This window comes from Labrus bergylta, chromosome 9, assembly GCF_963930695.1.
Source record: "Labrus bergylta chromosome 9, fLabBer1.1, whole genome shotgun sequence".
NCBI lineage: Eukaryota > Metazoa > Chordata > Actinopteri > Labriformes > Labridae > Labrus > Labrus bergylta.
This window is the reverse complement of record NC_089203.1, coordinates 9,807,424-9,813,846: the sequence shown is the minus strand read 5'-3', so window position 1 is coordinate 9,813,846 and position 6,423 is coordinate 9,807,424. Positions and strand designations below refer to the sequence as shown.

General features: G+C 40.9%; 1 long non-coding RNA gene across 1 annotated transcript; it reads right to left on the bottom strand.

Moving 5' to 3' along the window:
* Positions 1-206: 206 nt before the first annotated feature.
* LOC114920326 (uncharacterized) lies at positions 207-1,852 on the bottom strand. Its single transcript, XR_003808652.2, has 4 exons — positions 1,121-1,852; positions 990-1,008; positions 695-804; positions 207-493 (listed from the first exon to the last, which is right to left on the bottom strand). It is a non-coding gene; the product is annotated as an uncharacterized lncRNA (long non-coding RNA).
* Between the last annotated feature and the right edge of the window lie 4,571 nt (positions 1,853-6,423).

Below are 6,423 nucleotides of genomic sequence, written 5' to 3'. Positions count from 1 at the left end.
TCCTCTCACTCTCTCCATGATGAGCTGTGGCAGACGGGCAGTTCCTTCAGCCATCTTTTATCTTTATTTTATTCCTGTTTTATTTGTACTCATATGCACGCTCTTCTTTTCTTTTGCTGCTGCAACACTTGAATTTCCCCACGGGGCATCACTAAAGGATTATCTTATCTTATTATCATTCCTTTTTTGGACCTGCTATAGCAGCAGTGAAGTAAACTTAAGTTTATCTTTATGTTTGTTCTAAATTATTCAAATAATATTATGAGTTTTACATATAAAACAAACTAAGTACCTTTGCCAAATGATTCAATATCACACACTTAAAAGTTGCACTTGTAACAATTATTTATTTGATTTTTTTTTTGAAAATCAGAATCGCTGGGCTGCAGGCTGAAGAGGTGGTGCTGCGGGTGGAGGTGGAGGGGCAGGAGCGTTGAATTCATAGGGTTTATGTTTACAGTCAGCTGCTCCAGGAACGCAGAGGACTCCTGCCCTGTGAGACAGAAAAACAAATAGTGAGTAAAAAAGAGAGAACAGAACTCTTAACAGTCGATATAATGTTATATTTGCCTTCCAGGAATGGAATGATTAAACCTATAATAAACATAATCCACATATTCAGAGTTATCTTGACCTTATCATTACTTTATGTTGTAACTTCAACTATTGAGGTCTCAGTGTGGGGATTACTTACTCAAATTAAAGAGAGACGACCACCGCTCTCCAGCTGGTCCTGTAGTCATCCATCCTTCTCATCTGGTCTGGGATGTAAACATCTTCTCTTGATGTGGCGTCTTCATTCTCCTTGTTGGCATGTTGGTACAACAAAACACATAAAGATCCCACAGAGTTAGCCAGACAAATAATCATGAAATATATTTTAAGAAGTGCAAGAAATTCAACCAAAGTTGTTTTCAATTACATATAGTAAAATCAACAGAGGCTTTAAAATAATCTTTAATGTTAATGTTAAGAAATTATAACCTTACCTTTTTCATGGACAATCACCTATTAAAAAAACATGAACAGAATGAGTAAATTGATCTTTTTTTAAATTATTGACGAGAGGGATGATGATTTACAGGACACATTTGTTTGCATTGTCAACAAGTTAACTTACTTTAATCTGGAATAATCATCAACACTTTATGGAGACAAACAGAAACAAAAGAGTTAGTAGAAGTAATCATATATGAACAACTGAATAAGTGAATTGAATATTTAAAATACAAGTTTTGTTGATGCCGTTAAGAATTGTGAACTTACCTCTGGTACAGTCATCTACAGCTTTATTAATACAATCAAATCATAAGGCAGCCAGGTATGAATTAGAACCTGGTGCTAGAGATACCACCTGAGTGATCACCAACCACATCAAATATTTGGGAAGTTGATCCTGGGCTCTTCAGTCCTGCTGGTCACAAAATGTATATACAATTTGTATACGCAAACAGGTCCTCTACAGCGACTGTTGAAGTCCGAGTCGCTGTCGTCCACAGGAGCTGGTCAGAATCTTCTGAGTGTAGAGGAGCTTGATCCGGAGGTGGCAGGCTGCTTGTCGTCGATGTCTTGGTAACCCCTCCTCTGCCTCTTCGCACCGTCCTGTGCAGCAGCACTCTCCTCCCTAGTCCTCTTCGCACCGTCCTGTGCAGCAGCACTCTCCTCCCCGGTCCTCTTCACACCGTTCAGTGCAGCAACAATCTTCTCCCTGGTCGTCTTCAAAACTTCCTGTGTCCTCTTCAAAATGTCCTCTGCAGCAGCACTCTCGTCCCTGGTCCTCTTCACAACGTCCTGTGCAGCAGCACTCTCCTCCCTGGTCCTCTTCACAACGTCCTGTGCAGCAGCACTCTTCTTCCTGGTCCTCTTCGCACCGTCCTGTGCAGCAGCACTCTCCTCCCTGGTCCTCTTCACAACGTCCTGTGCAGCAGCACTCTCCTTCCTGGTCCTCTTCGCACCGTCCTGTGCAGCAGCACTCTCCTCCCTGGTCCTCTTCACAACGTCCTGTGCAGCAGCACTCTCCTCCCTGGTCCTCTTCACAACGTCCTGTGCAGCAGCACTCTTCTTCCTGATACTCTTCGAGTAGGGGCCCAGGCCTGAGGTGAATGGAGCAGACTCTTCTGGAGTGGAGACAGAAGGACCAGCAGGAACAGGCGGTCCAGCAGGAGGACGAGCAGGAACGGGCGGACGGATGGAGACAGGCGGTCCAGCAGAAGGACGGACAGGCGGTCCAGCAGGAGGACGAGCAGGAACGTGCGGACGGATGGGGACAGGCGGTCCAGCAGAAGGACGGACAGGCGGTCCAGCAGAAGGACGGACAGGCGGTCCAGCAGGAGGACGAGCAGGAACGGGCGGATGGATGGGGACAGGCAGTCCAGCAGAAGGACGGACAGGCGTTCCAGCAGGAGGACGAGCAGGTAGACGGATGGGGACAGGCGGTCCAGCAGGAGGACGAGCAGGAGCGGGTGGACCGGTGGGGACTGGTGGACACCCTGGGAGGTGCTTCACGAGAGAGGAGCGAGGTCTGGAGTCTTCATCGTTTCCAGCGTCAGTCCAGTCCATGCTGTCATCGGTTTCTGGGTGTCCATGGTCATCAGTCCAGTCCATGAAGTCATCATCCTCCTCGTCATCGCTGACGTCGACGTCCATGAGGTGTTCGATGTCATCGTCAAAGACTGGGGGACTGCCCCCAGCCTTACCTGCTAAAGGAATTCCATACTTACCTTTCGCCACGCCAGGAATGGAGACGACTGGGAGACGGCGATCCTGGTCAGCGCGGACAGTCCTGACGACAGCGGGGACGCCATCTCCTGCAGGCTGCGCGGGGACGTTGGACACAGTGTCTGAGGGGGAAAAGGCAAAGGTGTGTTAATAATAAAATCAACAACTAACTTTTCCTTAGATCATTCAATGTTTGTAACCAAATAAACAACAATAATACAATTAAAGTAAGTTGAGAGTGGCAGATATTGTGCACTATTTTATATTTCAACATTCTACATTTACTGGACCCTTTCTGACAGGCTGAACATGAAAGAAAAGTTTTAACAAGGACACATTCAGACTACATGGATGGAAAGAATATTCAATGATATGGCTGAAGAGTTTGAGTTTCAAAATTAGAAACTAAACTTCAAAGATGTTATCAAATGATGTCATGATTGCAAACATTTCTTACAGTGATAAAAACTTTAAAGATGTGAGACATTAAAATAGAGGCTGCAGAATCACCTGCCAGCTGAATGACGCTATTGTTTTGACTGAGGAGAACAGCCGTGTTTCAGAATATATAAATATATATTTATTAATATATAAACCTTGATTATCATTTTGAAGCCATTTTTATCAAACTTTTGTTCAGGTAGGAGGTGCTCAACAATCCTATCCTCAATAGCCCATTAAGGATGCCTAAGCACGGTCCTAATTTGAGTTAATTGAATAGGCTATGAGTATTTTAAAAGGACTAGGTGTTAATATAAACTAAAGATATAATAAACCAGACTTCAACAGTCCAATCAAACGATCAAGATCCAAATCCACTCAGAAGAACGTGTGACGGTCATGACGCAGCACGTGCGTCATGACCGTCATCTCCATGGTGCACAAGAAATACACATTTTTAGCATTTTACGAATTTCTGCTGATATCATGCTAACATTTGCTTAATATCGGTTCAAAATTTGGGAAAATAAAATGCTCTCAAACCAAAATAACATTGTTTAAACCACTTTAACTGTAAGGTAATTCCCTCCACTTTTTTCCCGGGATATTTGAAAGATTTAAGTCCTCAAAAAGTGTTTTACAAAGGGACGTCGACTAGTGAAAGGTTATTTCTAGAAATGAGTTTTCTTTCAAACAGGCCTAATAACACGGTGTGAACGACCTTCAAATGTAAAAGTTACACTGATTTCTGAACTGATAACGCATTTAAAAGTTGTAGGGAGGATTAATACTGCATTATTAAGTAGTAAACTGATCAATTAGGCTGCATAAAAGGGTTAAAGTCTTACCTGAACACTGTTTCGGAGGAGCGACTCCCACCGGCAGGTGTCCCGGGTCCATGAGTGGTCCGCTGAAGGCTATTTAAAGACTCTTCGGCTTTCCACTGGAGATGAAATATCCAAAATCTTTGTTAAAGTTTTGTAGAAGTTCTCTTGAGCGCTTTTCAAAGGTTAGCTTCACAGCTGAGATTTTGCAGGTCAACTCGTTCAAAGTTCAAGTGCAAAAGGGAAGAATTGAAGGTTCGATGGCCTTATATAGCCTCGGTTGGATCTGTTTCCATGACAATTACTGACGCGCTTGCGTGCGTGCGTGCGTGCGTTTTAGTGCAGGTACAGAAAGAGAAATATTGTTTTTATTATTTAACACTATTATTTTATTTTCCCTGTATTCATTTTTATTTTTCATACTTTTACAAATGTGTAAATGGTATAAAAATACTTTCATGATGATATTTGTGTGTGTTTGTGTGCCCGTCCTCATGTCTCTGCGTGCAGATGCATTTATATCTGTTATAAAGCCTTCACATGTATAAGAGGCTATTTATTCATGTTTCTATTTTGACTGAGACAGTCTACATTGTACTTCACTGTACCAGAGATACATGAGCTAAGTTACATCTGCAGGCCCTGGGCAGGAGACAGAGACAACATCTCTGTTAAAGATGAAACAACCCCACGATGTAAAAGTGACATTTACATGGTTGATGCATGATGACTGAATCATAAAATGATAATGATAGGCTACATCAAGAAATACAATTTTTGTCAATTTGTTTCTCTCCAAAAAAATAAAAATAAATCCGTGACAAAAACACAAAGTAGGCTACAACAGGTATGTGTTATCATCAAGCTATTGAAATCACCTAAATTCAATTACCTGATTAATTTAGTTTTTATTATTATTTAATTACCCTACGGTGCCTACAATATACAACACGCATTTTGTGAAGGTGAAAACATTCCAATCGCAAATATTTAATCAATTTAGCCTTAGAACAATGTTGATAACTTTGTCATTGTTTACATATTAATCATGTTTGCAGCTTGTAAATGTTTGCATGCATTTTCTTTCTGTAAGACACATTCGTTTTTAAAAGCAAATCAGCAGAAAAGAAGCTTTTGTATGTTGCAAAGTGTGTTAAGAATTTCTCTCACTTTATTGATACATTTGAATCAAAGACATTAATGTGAAAGAAAAAAGTCATCATATCATCTTGTAATGTTGATTTTTTTAACTGTTTCACATGTATACCAACATGTAAAGGTACCACACTAAGGACCATTATACAAATTTTGCATAAGCTTACTTCAGATTTGTACACCAACACTGACACTGATAAACCAGCAGAGGGCGCACAAGTACAGCTTCTCCAAGTCTTAGAGAAAGGAAAGCTGTAAGCCTCTGTTCAGGTTTTTAACTTAAGAATTCATTCTTCAGAACAACATCATGAACACAAGATAGTTGTGCATTATAGAGCATGTTTACACATTTATTCTAATACGGTTTTTAGCTTAATCCTTTGCTTTATTTATAAACTTTGGGCTATGATGTTATGACCCTGCTTGCATGACAATGACAGTATCCACATTTGTGATCATCAGTGTATTCTGTGTTCAAAATTAAACTAGTGCAATTTAAAAAAAAAAGACAAAAACTTTTACATAACCTGTGCAGGGATAAAGATGGATGTGTAGTTTAAACAAAACCTATTAACAGTTTAATAGAAGAACAGCTATGTATGCTGTTAAGAGTTCAAAAGCATAATATAATATGAGGCCACGCTGCAGTCCTCACACCACTGGCAGCGTGCCTGCTAAGAAAAGAGCAAAAAAATTAGGAATAAGTCAAAAAATACGAACCACATCCAAAAGCAGCAGAGAGCAGACTGGGTAACATGGCCTTGATTATATAGCCTGGGAGCACCGGGCCCAGGTGTTTGCCGTAGTACACCCTTAGTTGTGATCTGGCCTAAACAAACATTACAGTGACACCAAAAAAACATCCACCTTACTTTTTTTTTTTGTTACCCGCTCTGATCGTATCCTAATGTGTCTAACATCTAAGGTGTAAGACTGAAGAAATAGCATCCATTGGCTCAGCTTGTTTTTCAACTTCATCATGAATCTCTGTTGAATTTTCATCTTTGTCTACCAGAAGCTCCGTCAGTAAGTAAAATCTTAAGAGCCCCAATTTCAGTGCCTCATACAGCTCTCCCACATTAACAGTATCCTCAAGTTCTGCTTCCTGAAAGTCAACAATGTTGTGACTGAATTCTTCCCATTTTCCCTTCCTTGATTTCCCATGTGGGAAAAACAGCTGTTTTGCATGTGATATAATGTCTTTTTTTGTGGCACTCTTTGCAATATCAAAGATTCTGCATCCTCCAGCACAGCGTTTTCTCACTTGCTTTCCCTCATGTATCCA